The sequence below is a fragment of the Typopeltis vanoorti genome, chromosome 24 (genome assembly GCF_054136105.1).
Source record: "Typopeltis vanoorti isolate ZY-2024b chromosome 24, IOZ_Tvanoo_1.0, whole genome shotgun sequence".
NCBI classification, from domain to species: Eukaryota; Metazoa; Arthropoda; class Arachnida; order Uropygi; family Thelyphonidae; genus Typopeltis; species Typopeltis vanoorti.
The window spans coordinates 2711804-2735322 of NC_143572.1; the positions used below are offsets into that span (position 1 = coordinate 2711804).

The 23519-nt window shown below is 36.4% G+C and overlaps 1 protein-coding gene across 4 annotated transcripts in view; it reads right to left on the reverse strand.

Annotated features, from left to right (window-relative positions):
- Positions 1-23519, reverse strand: part of LOC150092889 (beta-1,4-glucuronyltransferase 1-like) — an 84686-nt gene that overhangs the window by 56961 nt on the left and 4206 nt on the right. The window contains exon 1 of one of the 4 annotated variants that reach the window (XM_090413695.1): positions 20055-20359. The exons of 2 other annotated variants lie outside the window; for them this stretch is intronic. The gene's annotated coding sequence lies outside the window, so the exon portion shown is untranslated. Of the gene's footprint in view, positions 1-17797; positions 17908-20054; positions 20360-23519 lie in introns of those variants that run through there. One more of the 4 variants, XM_090413699.1, reaches the window with a different exon arrangement.

Below are 23519 nucleotides of genomic sequence, written 5' to 3' on the forward strand. Positions count from 1 at the left end.
ATAGATCAAATAATATCACCACTTACCGATACTGGCACACCACAAACTGATAACATGAAATTAGTGAATATTACCTGAATAAGGGAATCCCCGGACCAGGAACATTTTTCTCTTTTGTGACTTTTCTCCCTTTACGGTAATTAAGCCTAACGCGAAACAGACAGCAAAGGCAGTTATTAAAACGTGCATATGATTGGTGCGGTATTAACAAAAGATCGCACAACCGAAATATAAAAGCATAGCTGACAATTGAGTTGAAATGCTAACTCTCTTCAACCGAATTCCATATGTGAAACTGCCATAACATTCATTATATATATATATATATATATATATATATGCCTTGGGAAATCGAACTCACACACATCTAATTAATAACAATAGTTTTTAGTTAGATACTGTGTTTGCCCATGCAACATATGGTTTTGTTTCAGTCTATAAAGCATAGTTTCTGTATGAGGGGACATGTGATTCATTAATTAGTGTAATTAAGTATAATTTCTGGGAAATTCCCATGCTACTCCTCTAAAACACTATTAATATAATTAACGGCTATTTTAGCCTGTTTTTGTTTAGGAGTGTCCCTTATATTTAATACTTGGGACACGGGAAATAAGTTTGGGAACCCGGGTTACTATTAATAATATATATATATATATATATATATTATTTTGTTGTGGGGAGAGGGGGGGGGGAGAAGGGGAAGGGTATCCTTATGTGGAAACTGGGGTAAGGGTTTACGGGGTGTGGACCGTTTCGGTCATCGTCTGACCATCGTCGGAACTTTGTGGGAATGACTGTAGGGCTATGTTAAGGCTGCAAGATGTATCTGCCAAATTTGGACATTTGTTGTCGCTAAATGGCCGGAGGCGTGGCTTAATTTGTAAGTTTGGGAACGTCCAACATTCGGAAATTAGGTAGGGGCGGTGGACGTTGATAGAATTGCATCAATGTGTGAAAACACATTCCCCAAATTGACAAAGCCATAATCATTGACAAACAAGAAAACGAAACGATGCTTAGAATATCCGAAACTATTGTCATAAAATGTGATGGTAAGTCTATCAACGTCCACCGCCCCTACCTAATTTCCGAATGTTGGATGTTCCAAAACTTACAAATTAAGCCATACGTTGCTTTCAAGAAACATATCAGAAGGTCCTTCCTTTTCCTAACCACTTGCCCACACTTACACCCAGCACACTGATGTGCTCTAAGTGTTCCCAACTTTTGTATCAACTCTCGTGTAGAGTTGGTACAAAAGTAATTGAGCTATTTGACACAGTTTTAACTGTTATTAATAATGAAATTTAACCACTATCGGCTCTTTGTCAACGTATCTGAGGCCGCTGTTATTACTAGTGTATGACAGAGCAATACAAGCCCGTTGTTGACAGCAGGGAAGCTGAGAATTGTCGTATCAAATTAAGACATGCGGTGAGTAAAACAATCCATTTGCTGGAGTGAAGCAGTCGGGAATGAAACTGCTTTGCGAAGATCGAAGTAATGGTGTCAGTCTTTATAAGAGACTATTATTTAATAACTGTTTGGTGTTATGTTTGGCACTGAAAATTTTCTATAGACATTTTTTTTTTTTTTTTTTTTTTTGTCAAGAATTAAAGCAGTTACTTTTGAATTCGTGCTTCACTGATTGAGGATGGGAAAAATAGTCGAACGGAAACCAAAAATTGCGAATTATGTCTGCAATTCGAGACTAGATTTCTTTCTCTCTCGAGACCGGTTTTTTCTCTCTTCCTCTATCTGAGAGAGAGAGAGAGCATGGCCTATAAGGAATACTTATAAGAGTTATTGAAAGGTGACAGGAGTTATAAGGTCGGTATCTGTACTGTTCAGTTGTCGGTGATTAACACTGCACCACAAAAATGCAAATGTAGTCGGTTCTTCACTATGGAAATCTTACTAAATGATGAAAAAATGTTTATGAAAAAGTAATATTTCATGATGTTTTTGATTTCCAATAAAACTCATTACCAAGTATGTAAAAATAAAGACTGATAATCTTTTTCAAATGGAAAAAATAAATCCTACAAAAATTAGACATGTTTGCTTGATGCACGAAATTTTAATTGCACTTCTGGTTTTTTCAATGGCATCGTTTTTTGAAAGAAAAATGAATCCGATTTTGGATGCTCGACTGTTAAATAATTTGAATGCACGGTGGCAAGTAAAGGAATGGATAAACGACCGACTTTTTGGGGTGAGGTGGTGGGGAGCAATCAATTATTATTACTAACCAGTTTCTTTTGTTTTCTTAAATCGGATTCAAAATCACTTCATAAACTGAATGTTTATGAACATAAGTTTTCGAACAACTTCTATTAACCCTTAGAAAGGGAATTTATATTTTAGTCCGAGTAAATAAACTCGCATTAATGTAAAATGAAACTGACGCGTGATAAGGGGGAGGGGGTGCAGTCCTATTTACAAAGCCGTGCCGGAGCGATGGTACTTAAAAGGTGAAATGGAAACCACGTCCCAAGGGCGTTTTTCTGGTTTCAGACAGAAATGGTTGGTAACATTTAGCGGCTGACGTGATCTCTTACTATGCTTGTCTTACAGCGAACAACAACTTATTGGCCATAACTGTTGCATTCCAAATAGGTATTACAGCAAAATGTCAAAGTGCTCCGTTTCTATCTATTAAGGTTCTCAGCATAATAGCCATCGAAGATCTGAGCACAAAGATAAATGGACGACGGGCGAGGGATGAACAGAAGTTACAAGTTGCGTTAGTTATTTCAGGTTCATAGGTATCCTAAATTGTAGGCCGCTGTTATGGGATTAGGTGTGTCGGCGATTTATTCGATGCACTCTCCTCAGAAGGAATTAAAGATTGGTAACTGTTTTCTCCCCTCTTGGCTCCCCGCATTCTTGTGTCTCATAGAAATGAGTGATTTTCATTTAGAAGAAAGAACGAAGAATGATTAAGTAACCATGAATCTTAGAAATGCGTACGGAGTTGATAACAACTTCAAGTCTCTTTAAACCGTTGTCTAGTATTGCAGGACTAAACTTGAATTGTGATCATTCGCGTGGTTTGTAACCTCATACCCATGAGGAATATCTTCTTCGTTTCTCTCTCTCTCTCTCCCCCCGATCAAAGTAAAATAGAGGCAGTAGAAAAGATGCGTTTTTTAGAACAATTAAAGGATGTACCAAAAAGCACATACAAAAATAAAGATGTCAGGAGATATATGCACGCTAAATGAAAATACCACGCACTGCACAGAGAGAAATGCAGAGCAGTTCTCCTCTGATGAGAAGAAATAATCTAATTTTATAATACGTGTCGCTATTTACATATCAAACGAAGCAATGAACAGGTTTTAAATACTTTTCTGCAACGTAGTTAATTATTCCACAATTTGACGCTGAAATTTGTGTTCTAATTTAGTGCTACCCTGAAATGGATGACAGCACCGACTTTCGGATGGACTATCCGGGGGAATTATCAAAACACTGTTTTAAATTTCAAATGTCAGCAATTTTCCACGATTTCATCTTCTCACTTACGCTGCGTGTTCTACAGGCTTTCGGGTATAATTGTATAATAAAGAAAAAAATCTCACTAACTGCTTCGGACTGATAATTAATCCTAAAGGTATCCCGAAATAACAGTAACTCGTTCTTAGAAAAATGTACTTTACCGGAATGAGACATTTGAACAACTATTTTATGAATATCCAGGATTAACGACTCTAAACAATACACGCTGTTTTCTAGAGAAGTTTGTTTTGTTACTTCTATTCAAAATTCATTGATGCAGCACTCCGAACTGCATTTGTCTTCCCGGTCTCCAAGATCTTAATCATTACTTCTGAAGAAACTGAGAACCGTTTGCGTTGTCACTATGTCAAAGCCTTCCTAAGGTCATTCACCTTGCTTCGATCGTCTTTGCAAGTGCTTTGGCTTTCGGTCCGTAAAGAGAGGACTGGGAAACTTGGAAAATGCAAAATTAATGGCAATATGAATTACATGATTTTTTGTTTGTTTGTTTTATGCTTTAATAACGCGTTCGTGCACATTCCGCATTTCAGGATAACAACAGTAGAAGAGCGAGAGATAACAAAACTGGGGGGGGGGGGACAACATGCATTCAATTTTGTATTCCTTTATTTTTCAGTTAGCTATGTAAATGTTGCGTCATCATCTCCACATGGATATGCGGAAACAGCACAGGGTTTCATAAAGACCTGACAACTGTTTATTATTTCTGAAGTTACGTTTGAAACGATACTCGTAAAATCAAACCCGTTTGCAAGGCAAGCGCGAAATTCCAAGCGTTGCTAGTTTACAGAATATTGAAAAATTTGAGGCCAAATATTATCAAATATTTCTTAAAGTCCAACCAAATAAATAAAATAAAAATCCAAATAAAAAAATATTAAAAAAAATCTTCAACTTCGTTCATAAAAACTCAATTTTTTACTTTTCCCATGTGGACAGTCCCAGCATGATCCCACGGGCCAAAATAATAGTAATCGTAAATTAAAGAAATAAAATCAAACTGAAGCAAAGTCAGAGCTGTTACTACAGTGGGATATATAAGAAATAAAATTAATAGGCATTCTTTGCTAGTAAGCCATAATCAACAGATCGTCTTATAGTGTATCCCGGTTGCGAAGCTACTTTTTGTCTCTTATGTGAAAACGGCTTGTTTATAACGGGCGGTTCAGCAATTGTGGATCTGTTCTAATGATAGGAGTAAAAGAAGGGTTGCAAAACATTCACTTTAACGAGAGAGCTTATATAATTTTGACCAGTGTAGTTTTAAATTATAATAAACATATAAGATTCAGGCGCCCCCACAGAAACTAATGATTGCCTTCAGAGGAGTATAATATACAAGAGAAACCATGGACTCTCTAACAGTGGATCAGTAATAGCCAATATGGATCAATCACAGTAAGATTTCCCTTGCAACGGTATTTACGTCATTGGATGTCATATCAGTGATCTGTTATTGTCCTGAATAACTTTTTGAACCTTCTTAAGTTACCAGTGGTCCATGATTTTTATTTATTTCTGAATTAGTGGTGGTTCATTTCAGCAAGAAAATTAAATGATTAGCAAAACTTAGCAGGTTTAGTAAGAGCGTAGTAGCTTCCTACCCAAAAGCGGGTGTACAAAATCTGAGATCTTGCTATTTTTAATCCGCACATAAGTAGATGAAGAAAGCAATTCATATTGTTTCTCAAGATGGAGATGATGAAGCAAAAATACACTGTTAGCGAGAACATGGCTCGTCACAGCTTGCTTCTTTTCACAGATTTTTATGTGCAAAGCTTCACTGATGCTGGTATTCCTCAACAGAATTTTAGAAAATTATTCTTTAAAAAGGTATTTAAAAAATAAAAATACACAAGAAAAACTAGGATGAAGGAATACACTTTTATCAAAAAATGTCTTCGAATGTTTAAACGACCTCGTGCAATGAATTAAGGAGAAATTTAGTACGGAAAAAGAAAAATGCGAGGGATGATAACAGAAATCTGTTTCTGACATATTTAGCCAAACTCATCTTTCTTCTCTTCACTATAATATTCAAGTTTCTAAAAACTTCATCGCATTCCATATTGAAGGAGACAGCACCTGAACTTTCTTCATTCAGTTCTGATGAAGTAAAGGACACGGACCTCTGTTACACTATATTCCACTACAAACTTTTGAAAAGATATCCGAGACCGATGACAGATCCTTTAAAGATGACTTCTTCCATTCGAATTTCAAACCAACTTTGTTTATGTAAAGAACGGGTGCTCAACGATTCGTATCGCTTTCATTGCAGTCTATTTTTCAATGTCATCAGAAATAATTGAAGTACTTGAGAAGAGAAACGAGACTTTGGTCATTTCTTTGAAACTATTTGATCATGTCGTGAAGGAAATTCAAGCTATTCCATGTGCTACTACGGGCCATACCGTAAGTGAAACATGAAAACAAGTTATGAGTGCTAATTAGCACTTGAACAGAATCAAGAACATTGGTAAAATACGTCGTCCAGGTGAAAGAGAGGTCAGCTGTAATTAAAGTGGATCCACTGGCAGCTACATCTTTCAAATAGAACCGTTTTCATTGAAGGACTGTTCTCTCTGAAGGGGAATGGTTTATGAATGAAGAAAACTAAAATACCTAGTCATCCAAATGTCAGCATATCGCTCGAATATCTGAACGCTACAGAAAACATTTACAATTCATCGAACACGGTTTGGTATTTTGCTTACGTGTTCGTTAAAATCGACCCCATCCACGTATTCATTCAAACCGAAAAGATAAAAAGAAATTGACGGAAATGCGTCGAATACTCAGGACTGGAAACACTTGGTAGTAATCAATATTTCAAAGTTTTTATATTTCAGAGATTTTATGCCAAAGAGTTAAAAACTGTTTTGCAGAAAGAGCCTGAAAAGCTCGTACTTGGCACTTACATGATTTACTATTTTAATCAGAAAGGATGAAATATTCAAAACCTAAAGCGAAAACAATATTCCCAACAGGATAACTCTCCTATAAATTCTGCTTTCTCAGCGAAAACGTGGTTGGCAGCACAGTTTCCAAAAATATGGATTTTTTTTTCTTTTAAACCATTCTAATCAATATTTCATAATGCATACCTAAAGATTGCGAGAAAACACATTCCAGTTTGCAGCAGGAAATTCGTAAGTTATAATTGATTGGCAAGCTAAAGTTACTCTCGTACATTTGATGCTTTTTTTCATCCCTAAGGATTTAGCCACTTTGAAGGGTTTTCGAGTTAATGCTCAGGGAAAACTAACTGTAGTAGGCAAGGGTCATGTATGTTGAATTCTAAAGCAAAAATATCATTTATTCGTGCGAATCTATAAAATACACAAAAAAATAAATAAATAAACAAGTATTAGAAGTATTAATCTAACTGAAAACAATGGTTACATCACAAGCCACTGCTGAATAGTTATTTATCTGAACGTAAATGCTGATGGGTCACCTTCCCCCCTCCCCCCCAAGATTGTAAGGAACTTTTTTTTTTTTTTAATATCCAACTTCTGATCTCTCTCAAACATGAAAGATTGTGAGAGGTATATTTTGCTTGGTGATTGAGGAGAGATAGGGAGAGAAATGAGGAGAGAAAACACATCTGCTATTCAAGCGTGGGAAAAAACAAAACAAAAATACTTTCACCTCCCTTTTGGACAACCAGCATTTGCGACCTTTAATTCGATTTATGATCTATATGAAATTAATGCAAATCTCGTGTTGCCTGAGAGGGAAGATGGAGATTTTTGTTTTGATAAAATTTCGGTTGATTCATTATGAATGAACTGTCCTGCGAAGAAAGACAGGGATCAAAGACAACGCATGCCGATTAGGAATAACTTCAGTAATATATCGTAGCAAGTTCGACTTGGAAGACTAAAAGCAACAGTTTGAGGGGTAAAATTTAAGGAGATCGATCATTCCTTGACATTTATATGGGCACAGCAATATGATACGAGAATAATTCGATTTTGAGTTGTTTCTTGAGAGAGGAAATTGCTCTTCCATAGCATGATATGTTCCATGAATGAAGCGTAATTACGTAACTACAACTAAACCCCACAGTGGGGGATGGGAAAGGAAAGCTTAGGCACAACGAAGAATCTAAAAGGGAATGACGAATATTCTGAAGGTCTCAGTCATCTAGCTCAACGGATGCTTTCTACAGAAAAAGTTGGCAGTTTGAATGACCTAATATCAGCAGCATTACCCAAAGTATTTTAGTGAAGAAAGTATTGGAAGATGAGCAGAATGATCGAAGATTCTGGTGAAGGCATTTGCTGTTTGGATGACTTTGTTCACAACAAATATTTTGCGTATGTTCAGACTCGTTTAATGAACGCAGATGTGTGAAGGCCAGTTAGGGTTGCACGCATTCGATTTCCTGTTGTGGAAGTTGAACTGCATAAAGTTAAATTTGAATAAAGATGGAATCTGGAGAGGATAAGTTAGTTCGATAATTTTGGAGGTGGATGGGGTTTTTGAACAGCAGCTGCTCCTTTCTTTCACTGGAAGAAAGGGGAGAATGATGTGGCCTATTCAGTAGATCAGTGACTATGAAAGTTCCTGCAGAAGAGCCACAAGACAGAAAATGAACGTCTATGAGGGACTTGAGTAATTCTATGGCATCAACCAATGCTAGTAAGACTTTAGGTGTACCAACTCAAATGTGCGAGTAGTATTCCATGTTTAGGTGGATCTGAGATTTACAGAATATTAGCACTTGTAGGTGGACAAGCAACGCCTTGTGTCGAAAAGGACACAGAGTTTTTTTTTTTTTTTTTTTAAAGGGGGGAGGGGCTGTAGACGTTATGACAAATGTATTTCTGCCAGGAAAGGCCAGAGGTGCAGGTCAACTCAAGAAGAAAAATCTTATAAATATCCTTCTGATAACCGAACCGTCAAGGTTTGTCAAATGAGAAGGAAGAGTGGTGTGATCTGTTATTAGCATAGCTACGGATAGGATATGAAATCACCGAGAGCAAGTCATTTATATATAGGTAGACGAAAGTATACAGAATCCTTGGAATACTCGTATTGGTAGGGGAATCTATCATCATACATTACGTTATGGCCGACCCAGTGCAAAAAAAACAGTCCAAGGTTCCGGATCCAACCCAGTGCAAAAAAACGGTCCAAGGATCGGATCTGCTTAGCTTGCTAAGCAGATCCGATCCTAAATACCTTGAAACACATGACACGACCACGAGTTCCTCTGAACCTTTCCATGACTTCAGTCCAGAGTATGATGGTGAATGCTAAATCAGTTAAAGATTGAGAGTGGCGAAATCCATGTTGCTAGCTAATTTGCTGGTGGTCCACCAGGGGGTGTAGAAGTTGTTGGTGACCTTCATAGTTTTGAGAGAACCAAAGTGAGAACAGTTGGAGTTTGCTGGATGATTTCTGTGACCTTTCTTTGGAATGAGCTGGATGTAGGTTTTTTTGCAGACTGTAGGATAGATGTATTCGAGCAGAAAAGATAGGTTAATTCCAGAAAACAGTTTTAGCACTAATAGGTCATCAACACCTTGTTCGTGTCCAAGTTATTCAGAATTCTTCTGATTTCTTTTTGGCAAAAACTAGAGGCACTATGGGGGGGCGAGTAGTTCTTGCCATGGTTATCAATACGGGAATTGGAAGAATTAGAACTGATCTGGAAATGGAGCCTGCCTGCCAAGAACAGGTGAAGTTTGTTGGCAAGTAAGTGCTACCTAGTATTTTGGCAGGAAAGATGTTGTTTTTAGGCTAATGATGAGCACCTCCTGCTTGCGCAGTTTGAGTTAGTGGAGAAGAGAGAGACAGAGCGTAAAAACCAAACAGAAAAAGGAGGAAAAGATTTTTTGATCCAGTCTCTGACATTCTATGTCAGTCTGGCAAATATTCGGAAGAAATGTACTTTTGGGGAGAGCTAGCAGTTGGGAACCACTAAGAATATGATACTGATGATTAAATGAAATAAAAAACGAACACTTTGTTTATGTTGGAAATTAAGTTGCATCCAATGCTCATTTATACTTCAATTATTAGAAATGTTATATAAGTAAAGTGGATATTAGATCCAGCTTTTAGTATATATTTAGGAGTGTTTTTTTTTTTTGGGGGGGGTCATTTATTTTTTACCGCTATAATTACGTTCCGATGATGCTGGGAAGGGGTGCATGAAAATATGAAATGTTTCGGTGCATAGTCACGCAATTATATCCTGTATAATATATATACACGTTGCTAACTAGAATTTAGAATTTTTTTTTTTTTTTTTTTTTTTTTTTTTTTTTTTTTACAAAGAGTAGCTATCGTTAGGTCATTTCCCTGACAGTCGCGTCTTTATTTCCTAATCAGTTAATGGGTTTTGAAGAAATCTGAGGCAAAAAATTCTTGCTGAATATAATCCTAAATTCTGTTTGTTCCAGAGCGTATAAATTGACTCGGCATTACTTCTGGGGACAAACACCAAGAAGAGGTTTGAACAGACAATTCTTCTGGATATCTCTCCGACGTCGTTTGATCGTATTTGGCACAAAGACCTTAGCAAATCACTAATTCTATAATGAAGGGAACTCTGAGGGAAATTTACCCGTTTACAATGCACGAATGCCCAAGATTTTCAGAATATTCAGATCCATTTCCTTATATATCAATCTCCATATGAATTCCAAAGCCAAATTTTTCCTTATTACCAACATGATTTCCTTTAGGGAATAAAAAATAACTCCAAATTCTGTCCAGCATAAATCTCTCTCAGATACAACTGCACCGGCTAAGGAAAAAATCTTTTTCTTCCACGCCAGACGTTTATCGGTTAAAATAAGCTTCATTCTAGTATGAAATACTTCTCATGTGTCCTTGATCAGAAATTCTTGATTCAATCCAACAGCGCAAAAATCAAATGCTGACAGTGTATTCTTCTGGCGCGCGCACACACGGTGTGTGTGTATTATCACAGAAAGTGAGTTGTCTGTTCTACTCCTATGGATATGTCCATGGGCGTTGTTTATCCAAACTTGGATCTATACATTATCACTCTCAGTCCATCATCCCCAATTTCAGCTAAATTTCGTGTCTATTTGTGGAGAAGGCTCCAACCAATAGCATTTTCCAAAAACTAACATTCGAAAGGAGAATCATTTCTTTTCTGCCATACCTCAGTCGACCCACAGCACTATTATACAATCTGAAGCTCTCTGGGACAGAAATATTAAAATAAAATAAAATGCAGTTTTCCGTTGTGTGTTTAATAAGATGCCAGCCAACTGTTATTGTGGAAGAACGCGCTCCTCGCCTGAGGTTAGCATGCATATCGAATTTGGAATTTAGTTAGATTAGAATGTTATACAATATGAGATGGTTTTTCGGTGATTAACGTGGCAAAGATATGCTGTGAAAACTTATGCACGACATCGTTGTTTAAACAGTTATGCAAGACCTCAAGCTACTATAACTACCTAGGATGACATGTTTATTGTCGTGCAAATAAAAACAAATATATCTTCAATACAATTTTAAGGCATTCAAATTATTTTAAACTATTTCCATAATTTTAAATTTCATTTTAAACTTACCTGACTTTCCGAGAGGAAGTAAACAGGCTTATATTGTGAGTGTTATTACTAGTTCAGTACTACCAAGTTTAAGGTTTTATAATTTGGGAGGGGGGATTCAGCAGTTTATCCACTAGCATCCATGCATAACAATACAGGAATGATTTCCGCTGATACACATTGTTGAGATGAGAACATTCACAAGGAGATATGAAAGAAGTATTGCCCCCCCCCCCAATACATACTAGAACAGGTTCAGGAAAGGGCTAAAATAATATCAGAAGTTGAACTTCTGATATTATTTGACTTCACGGGCCGCCTGTCTTAGTGGCGGCCTGTGAAGTTTTAAGTGGGGGCTGCCTATACAAAATAATTTTTTAAAAAATCATTTTTTTTAGGAAAAAAGAATTTTTTCCTAATTGGTAACAGCGGCCACTCACTGTGAGGACAAGTTGTCTATCAAGCCCTCCTGTCATCTGCAGGAGAGCCTGATAGACAGAAAGAAAAAGTGATAACAGAAATAAGTTTGTGAGATTTTCTGTTGTTAAGAAGAAATTATTCAAAGCAAGATGGAAGACGAGACGGAGGGGGTTAGTAAATATGGAACTGTATAAGGGGGCAATGAGCATTGGCGTTGTTGAGGACTTAAAGAACACTGGTACAATAAGTGAGCAAAATTAGAAAAACAAGCGCAATTTATTCATATTTAAAAGAATTTCAATTTTTTAAATAAAAATAAAAGATTTTTTAAAAGAAAATTTTAAACTAAAAAGGGATTTCAGACGACGCCTTTTGTAACTCGATGGAGAACTACTGACGATATTCAATGCTGAGCCACTGTTAGATTGTTTGTTCAGAATACGTAAACCAAAGCAATTAAGACTAAGAAGTGAGCAAGTCTGTAGCCTGCGTGTTCCCCGGAGGTTTGTATTGCTTTATAGGAAGAAAAACAATTATTGTCATATAAATCACTAAACTCGCCTTTTAATCGAAAAGTACTTAAAATTCTTCCCCCGCATTGCACTACGATGAACATCGAACCTAGTTGTTTTCGACGGAAGAGCTCGTCCCTGCGGTATGGGAGTGAGACGCCAGTTGAATAAGTACAACTGAAAAAGTAAATGCGTAGTGTGTGTCCTGGGTATAGGTCAGCGGTTCATATAAATTATCAATCGTTCCGTTGCTAATGGCAACCCCCCCGCACATTCTACATCAGAAGAAACTATTATTTATGAAACTATATGTCATACGCAATAACACATATGAATATTATTCGTAATACGTAATATTATTCGTCATACGTCCTAATACTGTGAAGCCTCAATGGAGTATATCATTGAGTAGATCAAATACACAATGGGAACATCTTTTGTCGAAACGAGAAAATTAATTTCAAATTACTATTGAAAGTTTGCTTTTGGCCGTACAAATTACATGTCGAGTCTTGAAAGCATCACTACAGTTAAGTTTCTTTCAGAAACTGAATCTCGTAACGTCCGCTAAGTGTGTTCAGTCATCTTTATCAACGCCAATCAATTAATGCATGTTATAATGTTCTGCCCACGTGTTGAAAAGACGACTTCGAAAAGGCAAGTTTTATCAGCCGCTTTCTTGTCCAGTTACGTAATTTCTTCATAAAAACAGAATTTCACTTTGATGTAACACAGCTTTAGATAATTAACACTGAATTTCTATTATGGACAAATGAATCCATCAGTTTTAATATCTCTGATGGAACTTACCTTTTATGCAGGCCCACCACCACGCAGTCTATATTTGTTCGTTTCAGCTACACATAATTAAGCCAGCAGGCTTCCACGACCTATAACGATTACCATCTGACAAAGTGGCAATGTTGGCAAGGTAACCGTTACGGCGCAATAATTTAAGGCTCACAAAGTACGCTACAGAGCATTTAACGGGCATGTAGAAGTTAATTTATTTCGGCTGAAAATACTCGAACTTCGCTTTAGCATTTTTAGGTGATTGTGGTCATGACGACATTAACAAAGACTTACAGTAATCCTGAATTTCTCTCGACCCAAAACCTTTATAATAATTTGATCTTATAATAATAGGGATGTGTCCGACGTTTAAAAATAAACCGAAATTCGCCCATTAAAAATGGATCAGATCTGCTGATCTTCTGCAACATTAAAGCAAAATTACCTGGCGTTGCTCTCATCCATAATTCAGAATATTTTTTTTCTCTTCTTTCCTAAACGAACGCGGTTGTTAAAATATTCAAAATTTTCTCTCTTTATTTCTCTATATTTGGGTTCGAACATGCCTTTTCATTCAAATACGTCATGAAAACTTTCTGACAGCGCAAATTTTGCTAAGAAGGGGTGAAATCACACTTTTTTTTTTTTTATTTACTTACTCATAATCGCAGAAAAGCAAGTCATCTTAAATGATTTCTGAACAGCATTTGCTTAATTTACACACACACGCACGCTTCGTTGGTGTCGAGGCTACTAATGCAAATAGTTTATTTCTGATTCCTCATTTACTTAAAATCACTATTCTAAAAATTCCATTCTTACTTTCAGATTATTTCGAAACGTAACCGGGAAAGGGAAGAAATAACAGTTAATACGCAAATGAATAAACAACACCCTTGGAAGAACATACAATATTAATAGGATTATTTGTTATAAACAGTTATGCTTTATTTCGTTTTCATTCAGGTTTTATTCTTGCTCCCTCTCGTGTCAAAAAACAAATGCAGCTCTCGTAACTAGGTGCTTTAATTCAGATAATAAAACGAAAACTACAAGGTAGGTAAGAGTAAGGAGGCTTTCAAATATACTTATTTCTTTAATCAAATGGGAAAGCCAAGCAAAATCTGTAAATAATTTACACGAGAAAATAAAATCTGTTTGACATCAACGTGTTCCATTTTAATCTGGTTTCTTGCTTTATTCATCATGTTACTTTGATTGATACGCGTTTGTATCTATACCACGGCACACGCTTCAGATAACAGTCTGGGGGATCGATTTAACATTAGAAGTCCTGTGTTTACGCACGTACCGAAACACAATCTAATTCTTAAAATGGTTGATATGGATCGCATTTACGATGAGTTGTAATTCAAACTTCATGAACGTATGAAGATCGAAAATAATATCAAAGATGCAATCAGACTGTAGTGAAGTTTTTTTTCTCTTTCTCGAGACTGATGCCCTCTGGGGTCATCATTCATCCTCCTGTTTCCCTTATACACTTATCAGGTAAAACGGTAAAACAAAATCGATGTCTTTTCAATATTTTTATTCGATATATTGTAGTGTTACGAAATTTGGAAAACAAAAATAAAAGACGGATCTTTAAGTAATTTTTCAAATTTTTCAAAAAGTTTTTTGTTGTTGTTCCATTATTTCACAAATTCTGTGAATATCTCCATCACACGTGGGCGGTTACCAACGAAATTATCAGCAGCCGATTTGCCTCTTCTCTTGGGATGATACTACTAGCAAGGTCCTTCTTCAGAAAGGAAGAGCAGATGGAATCATCGGAAAAATTCTATCGGGAGAGCAATGAGGGACCTAGTATCCCTACCGCATTTATCGTGAAGCAGGAGCACTTACGGCGGCAAATGCAGACGTTTTTGTTGGATGGCAGCACTCAACGTTGCGATGTGTCGCGATATGATTCGGCATTGACAGTGCAGTCCGCAAAAATGATTAATTTGATGTTTTGAGAGCATCAATAACACTTTTCGTGAAGAACTTTTTTTTTTTTTTTTTGGAAAGTGGCCAAGAGAGGTATTTTCCACACTAGACGCAGAGTCTTCCTGTATGTGGTAATGCAATGATAATTTAAAAAAAAAAAAAATTATCTGCAGCGTTGATGCTGGAGATGCATCAACACTGCAGATATTGAGGGTTGACTGCAGCATGCATAGCCATTTTGTTCAGCTGAAGCTTTTCCACACTCGCTGTAATAGTAGTGGTGCTTTTTTTTTTCTTTTCTTTTCGTGATGTGAACAGTAATATTGGCCAATTAGATCTTTCCGCATCATTTGACTGCCAGTGATTGAACTAGTCTTACCATTCACTGATTGGTAAAAAGCCATTCCATAGGTTTTGGGTCTCAGAAAATGGGGCGACACTTCACTGTTTGCTCTGGCTCTTGAACATGGACAAAAGGAACCAATCCTTTAAATATCCTATAACAGCCAATAAGTGCCTTCACCTGGCAGAAAAATGAAACGTTAAGGGTTGATCTTTCATTTATATATTTTTTTCTTTTTTGTATCAATTCACCCTAGCCTTCAGTTGTAGCACCACGTGTAGGATATAATCAAGGATTGTAGGAATGGCGGAAGAGAATATTGTTTTTCTTGAAGCTCGAGGTTGTAGTAATTAGGGAACAGAGGCAGAATGGAATACAAAAAAGAAGCAAATTTCCTAAGTTAGCAGCTGTATTGTGAAATGTGCTGGACACTGCTATTCATGTTTTAACAGACCTAATTTAAAAAAAGTAGAGGAATGATAAGCCAATTTGGTAGAGCAGGATCACTGGAAGCACCAGAGCCGAAACAGACAGATAATGACTGAAGTGAGTCACTGAGGGAGGAATCACCTGTCAGTCGAAACACGCTCTTCTATATAGCATTAAGAATTCTTAGGGAGGATTTTGGTATAGCACTCCAAAAAGCCAAGACTTTTTTCTGGTAGCAATTCATTTTGCTCCACTGAAGAACGATATGGAGATCAGTAATTAAAGTACTGGTTGTAAAATATCTTGAAGCTTAGGATATTTGTACGCTGCATAGTTTTTCGAATTGGAGGCGAGTAGAGTATTATCAGCGAAACTGTGGATAGGATTATTGGTCAATGGGAGGTTATGTATAGGAGAAGAACAGAGGCTTGGTGCGCTACTGCATCGCTGAAGGGGGGGGGGGAACATTCCCCATTGCACACTGTGAATCAGCAGATTGGAATCCGACTATCAGTTAGAGGAAGGTAGACCGAAAGAATAGCAGTTTACTGAGCAGACTTCGATGCTAGATTAAATTCTTTGGAAATATCAAGAGTACAGGTTTCTCTAAATCTTTCTGTGGAACGTGTAAGGTCCAGAAGCAGGCGAGGCAAACTAAGAGATCTGCCAGAGAACTCGAGTGGTGGAATCCATACTGTCGGTCATAAATTGATGGGCCTCTATACAGCGAAGAAGTTGCTGTTCGATTTGTCCCCATTATTATTATTATTTTGGACAGGCTAAATGTTGACGTGCTTCTCTGCATTGAGATACATGCTAGCTGAGTATGTATCTCAATGCAGAGAAGTCCTGGAGCACAATTATTCATTCCCAGCATAATAAAGGAGGTATGTACCATTAAGAATTGCAAACTTTTTTTGCTATCTGGATTAACATTCTTCTTATCTCTTTTCCGGTATGGTAGGTAATGTGCCTTGGTTTTCCGTGCACGATTAGGGATAAAGAAGCATGATGCCAGAACGCCAGCTTCATCTTTTATTGTAACAGTGGTGCCATCTAGAGAAAGATGGTAAAAGCATAGTTAAGCAAGATTTCATACGCCTGATGGCATAATGCAAGGAAACGATATGATTGCTATTTGGACAAAAGACCGGTTTGTTTTTTGGATTTGTTGATAATAATCATGCAATAAATGCAAAACTTAGAATATACTTGATATGAGAATAAGACTGGAGTTCTGGTCCCCATTATATCACATAATTTGGATTTGAAACTTCAGATGAACTGTTGTTGTTGATTAAATCTGGAGTTCAGTCAAAAATATGAAGCCTTGTAGAAATGTTTGTGTGTGATCGTCTGCATCATTTATATGAACATTCATACCATAAATATTGATGAAATGGATGTGAAAGTGCCTTTTTCGGTAGAGTGGTTTTTGGTTTCTTTTATAATTTTTATTGGAGTTAACTTTCATTTTTAATACTAATACCAAAATACTTAACACCACAAAGCATCAAATAAACAATGTTGTGTTGTCAAGACTTTTCGATTGACTCTTGTATGAGACTGGACTAAGAACATGTGAAAGCAGACATGATATTCGAATTAATATTAAAACAATATCGCCAGCCTCGGTATTTTATTACGGGATAAATGAAACCTAAGAATGGAAGGAAGCATTCACTAATACGTTTTTCTGGTTCTTTAACTGCACTTGTAATTAAACACTGGAAAACAATCAAGGAGACCTCGCACTTTGAACCCACTTTCTTCTTTAAGATGTTAAAGTCCAGTTGTGAAAAATACTTAATATTGTGACAAGGAATTCCAACTTTAACGCCATTGGCAACTACTTCAGTTCTTAATTCTTAACAGCGTGTTTACGATAAGTTTTGCACTACAGTACTTTGTCCAAACACATTTCGACTTATCTCTTCAGGCACGCTTTCAACTGTCACTAGCCATAACTACTATATTATTATAGTTATTAAAGTTGTACATCAACCTTCTCTCTCCCCCCCGGGACCCAATTATGTAGGAAACAATTTTTCCAGCATATGCACTCAAGGACGAGAGAAAGATGTCTAAGTATATCTTCTAATAGTAGCATAAAAATGTACACATAGCTAATATGACGCTAGCAACAAATATTAACATTTCTCTGTACATTTATGCTACTGCTTAAGTATTACTATATATTTTTGTAAATGTAGGTTCAATTAATTTATTGTACCTTAAACGGTTTTTTAATGCCATGATAGATTTCTACTTACCAACAAAAATTATATACAGTATATTATAAAATCAACATTATATAAGATAACGCTTCCCTGCCGTTTATTTATATTCTAAATAAGAGTACTGTACAGTGTTTACCAGTTTCTATAGCCTAGCCTCTGAAATCTCTCGCTCACACACAGTAGTGCACAACTCATTCTTATTCTATTTACAGCTGAGTGAATGCAGCCACGAAATGCAAGCACGCTACAGACCGTGTGTATGCAAGCGCCCTGCTACTCACGCATGTTTTCTAGTCTTTTGCATTATAGCTAGTTGAACACGCGATCAGTTACCAAGGTCTATCAATTGGTACCTACAAGGTTGAGCTTTTCCTGAAAATAGTACGTGCAGTCTGTCATCGAATTTTGGTGTGTGTGTGTGTTTCTCCTAATATTAGTTTAAGCAAAAAAAAAAAAAAAATGAATTCGTCAGACTTATTCGAAACAAACAGAAATATAGGCAGGTAGCAGAGGTTTTTTTTTTTTTTTTTTTTTTTTTTTTTTTTTACACACCTCTGAATATTCGTTTAATAGTTTGGGTGGAATGAGACATTTCTAGATATCCTAAAACATATATCCATAACGTGATAAATCAAATAATTACTTGTTGTTTTAGTCGATTGAGACTATTAGTAATTATGACAGAAGTTAAATAATAATAAAAAAAAGTTAGTTAATAGATGCGTGATTTCATTTGCTTGTTATTGCTTATATACTGCACTGATATTAGATTTTGCACCCTCTTGTGAGTGAGAATGATAAAAGTATTTGTGTATATTAACATTAGCAGAATAATTAATGATGCCATATTTCGCTATTATACTTAATTATTAATTACATGCGACCTTTTATGTTTACCGTATACATCCAATCTTGAAAATCATCAAATATATCCAAACTTAATTTTTTTAATGCAAATAAGTCATCGAACATGTAAATCGACTTCTTAACAAGTGACGTAGCCATCGTAATATCTAAACTTTCGTTTCGTAGTAATAAATCAATCTTTTGGTAGTTCAACTTGCTATAAAAATACGAAAGCGTTGTTCGATCTATTCTAAATATTAATTTTTAGGTTCTGACAGTTCTGTACAGTTTTTTTTCAACCGGGTAGAAAATATCAAATATCTAATCTGATTAAAGCGAGATATTAACTTGGAGAAAAACTGTCACTTGTTGAATGAAACGTGTGCTTCAACATACACTAGCGTATATTCCAATCTTCCGTGTAAAATAGCTTCGGAGAATTTACATGATATGCCATTTTGGATTTAGTACGATGACCTTGAAGATTCTAAGTGGAAAAAGTGGGGGGGGGGGACAGCTAGATAAACTTTATAAATAATCACTTGGTTACTTTATGCTTTGCTTTACATTATACTGAACATAACCGTAATAATCGGTTTCACCTGGCGCTATTACCTAAGTCACCGTATGTAAGTATATCAAACAAATTTTTGCTACAAGCAAATAAGTGCTGTTTTAAAGTTAATGTTTACAAACTGCATGACGCTTTTTTTTTTTTTTTTTTTTTAGGGCTGACATAAATACATTAGTTCGACATGTAAAATAAGATACATGTCTTGACTCCAGGAGGTATTTGTATAATAACAATAATAGTGTTTATATATACACACATACACACTTTCGACGGAGTTCTTGTTCAATGTCCCGAATTAGGTCTTTCACTGTAATACACTCAAGTTGTACCCCATCTTTTTTTGGATAGAGTATAATCATTGATATGTTTCGAGATGTATATATAAATGTGCATGTAGTTGTTGAAAACCTCTACAAGATGTTTAACTGCGTACAATAACAAACAATACCCTTGTTTGTGTGTTCTATTTTCGAATAGCTACTCAAAAAATTAGTTCTCTGCCAAGTATTCGATCTGGTTTACCATCGTTGAGCCTTTCATCAATGCCAAATTTCTTTTCTATTTAAAGTAGAAGTATTTAAAGGGATGATACGTTATTGGGAAGAAATCACAATGCAAATTTTTATTTATGCCACCAAACGAATGGAGTCCATAAATTCCTCCCTTCCCTCTAACAACACACACCTGTTTCTACCACATGAAGTAATAAGCCTACTCCAAAGCACTGCTCCTACTTACATCCCTTTCGTTTGACTGCATTTACATATGTGGTTTAAAGCTAATTCACCAATGACGAAAATTAGTTTTGAAATTATTCTTTTTTGAAAAAATCAGTTGAATAAAGAATAAATGAATAGCATGTTACCTTACCTGAGACTAGCGACGTCGTTCTCGTGTACCGTCGCCATGCCGTGAGTGACTCCGCCATACGGAACAACGACGCAGCTTTCCCGAAGCGCTGTGGATCGATAACAACGGGAAAGCTCCGCTCGTGCGCAAGTTGAAAACACTACTACGGTACAGACGCACGTGTGGGAGGGGAAAGAGCGTTACACAGTTATATTATAATATACGGGTGATCGCGCTTACTCCGTCGTAGAAGATGGTGTTTGTCGGAATGTATTTTAAACTACGTCTACAAGTTTGTGAAGATCTGCATGATAAGTATGCGTACAATGTTTTTAAAAGGAACGCCAAAATATTTCGAAAAGAGAGCTCAAGTAGAAGGATTGGTTATGGCAGATAGGTGGCGCTGTCTTGTTTGGAGTGTTAGGTTACAAATACATTGCTCACAGCATCGTCTTAGATTCATTTTCAGGGCGATGGAGGGGAAAGTTTTCCTTTGAACACTTGGTGAAATTTACAGCTGTCTTCTGCCTTGCGTTTTTCTACCTCCCTCTTTTGGTGGGCATGGTGATATTCTTTTTTTAAGGTCTTATTCTTGGGACCAAACGAATGTTTTTTTAAAAAAAAAAAAAAGAAAGAAAAGTAGGTTTCGTTTTTTAGTTAATTCTGGGTTATAATGAATGTATTCAACGGTCCCGATATATATTTGTCTCTTCTGCTCATTTTTGATTACAATCGTCAATTTTTTTATTTATTTATTTTTTTTTTTTAAAGCGAAATGATCGGACGCATAAGACTTGTCAACCAAACAGTCTATGGAATTTCATGATCTCCGTAATTCAGCGTCGAATTTGGAACAGATATCTGATTAGTTTGGTCGATTAGTGCATCAGTTAAGGGTTCAACTCAAGGTTTCTTCCATATATCGTAATGGTAGTGTACGGAAGCATGGGTTTTAAAATTTACAAAACCTTTCATTTCCTCAATAGCAATGACTCAACACTGTTTATAATTACTGTATGAACGAAGGAAATATGACCTTTAAAGACGAGTGAAGCTGATGCTGTAAGTTGTCTTTCTACCCGAATGAATTCGTAAAAAAGAAACGGTAAGCCTGAAGTATTATATCTGTCAATTGCGCGTATTTACTAGTCTGGATCCATGTTTAATGGATGAAACATCCGATTTACCCAGACAACAACTCTCTCTCTCTCTCTCTCTCTCTCTCTGAGAAATTGTAATCTTCCTAATACCTGGCAAATTCACTTGCTTCTTCACTAATAACGCTTACAATTAATTCATTCCAACCTTCTATTTTGTTTGCACAGTCATTCGGTAAAATTTACCTCTTTGATTATTAACCGAGCATATCTTGGCCAATATTGAAACCAAACCTACTAACAGGATTTACTCGTAGATTTATTGTAAAAATAGTAAACGTCTATGTTTCGCTGTCTCTACTAACAGCTTCATCGGGAAGATAGCACACTTAAAAAAAATACTTCTAACCTTCTTGGCTTCTCCAGTTTGGAGATTAACAATCTCATTGCGTCCGTATCTATCTCTCACCTATCATAATTAAACATTGGGCTAGTACTGTAATTGGGCCCCAGGAACCAGTTGCAGTGTCCACAATTAAGCAGGACAAGTGGAGAGAGAGAGAGAGAGAGAGAGAGTGTGTGTGTGTGTGTGTGTGTGTGTGTGTGTGTGTGTGTGTGTGTGTGTGTGTGTGTGTCTTTTTCACGGGACCAGTTTGCCTGTTCCTTGAGGAACGAAAAGCCGAGTTCCTGGAAGGTAAAACTTTCCATTTCCATAGGAGAACGGATAACTTACCTTTCTTCGCGTCACAGATGGGATTTGAACCATGTCTTCCCAACCAAAGGACTCGATCGAAATCAAATGGGCTAAGGAGGCTCTCTTCTAACATTTAGTTGTTTTGAAACCCAGCTACCCTTTACTTATTCAGCCACTACATTCAGGATAGTAACATCTGCAATTTTCCTAGTTCTGAATTCTACCTTGTATAAACTCTTAGATTCAAATCTCCACTCTCTCGACAATACGTAATATTCAGGTCACAGCGCGGCGTGTTTGCGAGATGGATTTTTAAAAAAAATCAGTATTTGAGGAAGAAAAAAAAATCCTTTCACAACCATACGAGACAGGCTAACTGGTCTTCATTTGAAGTGCTCTTTTATTTCATGGAATATTTAGATGAAACTGAAATTTTAAAAAAAAAAATCCAGATATTGTTCAAACCAAGAGAGCGCGGTGCGATGTTATTTACACAGAGTTGTGGAGGCGCTTGGATCATCTGTATTCATTGAAAACATTCCACTCTTATTGCTATCTTGTTTACATGCAGATAAATAGACAACGTTCTTATCATACACCTATAAAAGAATGTCTAATAAAAAAATGCGTGTGCGTTAACTGTCACTTAGAAAGAACGCGACAATGGAAAAAGGCAGTGCTTAGGCTGAAAGAGGGAGTTATGATTTCTCTGTAAAGCAATTGAGCATGCGGGTGAATGGCGTGGAGTTAAAGACGTAATAAGTTTGTTTTGATTCAAAAATCACTCGAAATAAAAATTAGTAAATAAAATAAATAATAAAGAGTGCTGAATCGGGGTATAATTGACACAAGAGGCTTATAAATCCCCTTCCGTGAGGCATATTTGGAATGAGAGTATAGATTTTAAAAATAAAGATCCTGCAAAAAAACATTTTTTTTTTCTCTGAATTGGGGAAAGAGGAAAAATAATCCTGCTCTTCAAAACAGGATTATCCCTCTTCCTTCGTTCCGGATTCGAAAGTATTTGGACATCAACGCATGCATATCAAAAATAATTACACCGTAACAACTCAGCTTCAAACTTATTAATATCTGCAGATCTTTTGGAAAGACTCTCCATCGATTTACAACAGTACTCTACCGTTTTTTAGAAAACTCAGGTCATCTCCAACAGTCCGGGTGACTTTAGTGATCTGGCAGTAACCAGGTTCAGGATTTTGTGTCAGCCAAGCAAATGAAGTGCGTTATAATCAATCATTCTGCAGTGTAATTCGAAGGATGACATCCCTTGATTGGAAATGCCCGTATTCAGATTCCCAAGAACACAACTTTTACCAGGACATTAGTTTCAAGAAAAGGTCTCAGAATAGGCTAGATATAGGCTGCGTTTGAATTCTGAGGTATCATGGCCATCGAAAGTCGTTGATCAAATGTCGCATATACACTAAAATTGAAATGTATAGATAAACTAATCCTAAATTGGAACTCAGATGTATAACGTTTGGAAGTAGTACTAGTAACACGAAACTTATTATTGAACTAGTAAAAGTGGACTCTGTTGTCATGGAAACATTACGTCATATCTTCTCGAAGAACAAACAATTATTTTATTACCCAGAAAGATATTTCGATCTTTGTTTGCTTTCGCAGTTCAAAAGAATAATTGATGTTTCACAGAAATCCTGTATATTTTCA